Source organism: Ambystoma mexicanum, chromosome 7q (assembly GCF_040938575.1).
Source record: "Ambystoma mexicanum isolate Mex_15411 chromosome 7q, UKY_AmexF1_1, whole genome shotgun sequence".
Taxonomy (NCBI): Eukaryota; Metazoa; Chordata; class Amphibia; order Caudata; family Ambystomatidae; genus Ambystoma; species Ambystoma mexicanum.
The window spans coordinates 1,162,830,508-1,162,833,503 of NC_090941.1; positions in this window are offsets into that span (position 1 = coordinate 1,162,830,508).

Sequence of the window (2,996 nt, forward strand, 5' to 3'; positions counted from 1 at the left end):
TGTAGAATCCCACCAGGAAATCCCCAGAGTTGCCTGTAGGCCAGTCCATCCCTGCCCAGGGGTCAGAGGGCCATCAGTAAATCTCTTGAGTTCCCTGTCGGCTAGTCCACCCTGCCCATTGTGTAGATGCCCACTGGGAAATCTTTGGAGTTCTCTGTAAACCAGTCCACCCCTGCCCAGGGGTAGAGGCCCACCAGGAAATCTCCAGAGTTCCCTGTAGGCCAGTCCATCCCAGCCAAAGGTTGAGAGTCCCAGTTCCTTGTAGGCCAGTCCACACCTGCCCGTGCCCAAGCTGCCTACAGGAATCAAAAAGGCCCTACTGCCTGAAATACACCCTGCACACCACAACCTCGTGAGAATTCCAAAATCAACAAGCATTGGCAATGCCAACAGTTTGGGCTTTTGTGTAGGCATGGTAATGGCACTTGCGAGGAACTACCACAGTGGTATTAAGGTGCAAAATGGTGCAAGTCCCTGGACATCTAAAAGAAGTGCCTGACAAATGCCTAGTACTTATACATAAGGCAAAACTGTTGGCTTTGCCAATGCGTGTTTTTAACAGGACTTCATTGAAGGACACAGAGAGTTCTTATAAATCGGGTGGCTGAAGGCAGACCTGGTTAAGACATGTTTTTATTACACCAGTAGTGCAACACTGGCAGGCACTTCTAATGTAACGTTTGATGGTAAGGATTGAGTTAAGTGAGATCAAAGGGCTCCCGTGAGGGGGTGTTTTGGGCAGGGGACAGGGGGCTATAGGGAATAGCATGGGCAGTCAATGGTTGAACAAATAACCAGACAGCACCTGCAAGCTGTGTGTCCCTCCTCATATGCCATTCCTCCCCATCTGTACTCTAATGCAATAGCAACGCCTAATAGGCCAAACTAAGAAGGAAGAGATGTGGGTGCAGTGCAGTGATATCCCGGTTCAGAGCCCCAGCACCCCCTACCCTGATCCGTTATTGGGGGCCAATCTCCTCCCTCCCCTGTGTACCGCCACCATTCTGTCACCTCCCAATGAAGGCCTTTCATCCTCACTAATTATACCTGGACATCTTATCCTTTGCAGTTTCACCAGCGCCAAGAGGTCCTTCACTTTGCCATGAGCGCTAAGCAATGTGCTTAAACATGCACATACATATTAGCACTTTTTCAATGCAACGCATGGTCCTTTGACCCCGCCAGTCCCACATTCTGCCCTCACCCATAGGGGTCATTTCTACTAAAATAACAGCTTCCTGAACGGTGCCTATCCCTTTCCGGAGCTCTGTGGCCCCGTCACACTTGCACTTTGCACTGGTGGAAGCTCACTTTAGGACAATATTAGCCGTAGGGAAATTGTGTCCCCAGCGCAAACATGTATTATTCCAATGCATTGTTGTACGAGGATAATGTTTGCCATAGTACAATTTTGCACAATATTGTCAATCAACAGGACAATAATGACCCCAGTGCAAATATATATTCTTCCAATACACTGGCAAAGTTTTCACTAGTGAAATGTTGCACAAAGATAGTCACAGGGCAATAATAGTGCAAATATGCATTTTTTCAATGCGTTTATGCATGATTGATTGATTGATTGATATTTTATTTCTATCGCGCTCGTACACAAGTGTTTCAGAGCGCGACAAGGCAAGGGAGGGGAACAGGGGAGAACAAAACAGCAATCTTACTAGGCCCAGTGACATTGAGAACGCGCAAGTGCATGGGAGAGGGGGGAGGGGGAAAAGTGCATGGAAGGGGGGAGAGGTGGAAAGTTCAAAGCAGAGGAGAAACAGATAAATAACAATAAATAAATAATAAAGGCAACAAACAGTGGTAATGCAGCCAGCAATTTGCAAGTGCTAGGTTTAAGGCAGCAGACAGGGTAGGTCCGATAAGTGCAGGAAGAAAAAGGGGGGGCTGTATGGGTACAGATACAGACCCCAGTGCAAGGGGTGGCCAGTAGGCAGTGCGGGAGGGTGGCAGGATGAGCAGGTACCTGGGCCCAAAAGACAGAGGGTGGCCAGGTGCACAGTGCCAAGAGAGAACAGATGAGCAGGGGAGAGTGGAGCGAAGGCAGAAGCAAAGAGGAAGGTCTTGAGGTGCTTCCGGAACCAGAGATGGCTCTCCTCAAGTTTTAGGGTGGCAGGGAGGCTGTTCCAAAGGGATGCCCCAGCCAAAGACAGAGATCTACCCCCAGCTCGTTTCTTAGAAAAACGACTGACCCTGAGTGAGTTGGAGGTAGAGGAGCAAAGAGCTCGAGAGGGGAGGTATTTGCGGAGGGATAGCTGAAGGTATTTTGGACCCAGGCCCCAGAAAGCCTTGAGGACAATGCAGAGGGTTTTGAATTTAATCTTTGCATCCACTGGGAGCCAGTGAAGAGATTTCAGCGCTGGAGAGATACGATCCCAGGGCTTGAGGCCAAGGACAAGTCTCGCAGTCCTGTTCTGGATTAGTTGCAGAGGGCGGAGAGTGGAGGCAGGCAGATTTAGAAAGAGGCTGTTACAATAGTCCAAGCTAGAGAGAACCAGAGCTTGAGATACCATGAGCTTCTGGGGGAAGGAGAGGAAAGGCAGAGTACCTCTGAGCAGGTGCAGTCGGAAAATTTGACTTTTTAGAGACCTCAGAGATGTGGGCGGAGAAGGAAAGGGTGGAGTCAAAGATGACCCCGAGGTTCTTAGCCTCGCAGGTGGGGGTAGGAGGATGGCCAAAGGAGGCCGCCCAGAGAGTGAGGGGAAAGGATGGTGAAGGTGTGCCGATGAGGGGGATCTCCGTCTTGCTGGAATTCAGACAAAGATCATTGGAGTCACACCAATCTTGAATGGCAGTTAGGAAATCAGAGATCAGAGAGGGAGAGGAGGTGGCTGAGGGCAGCCTGGAAATGAGTTGAGTGTCATCAACATAGCACTGGAAATTTGAGCAGAAAATGGCAATGCAGTGGGCGAGAGTTGCCAGGTATTGGTTGAAAAGCCAGAGCGAGAGGTTAGACCCATGGGGAACACCACAGGTAG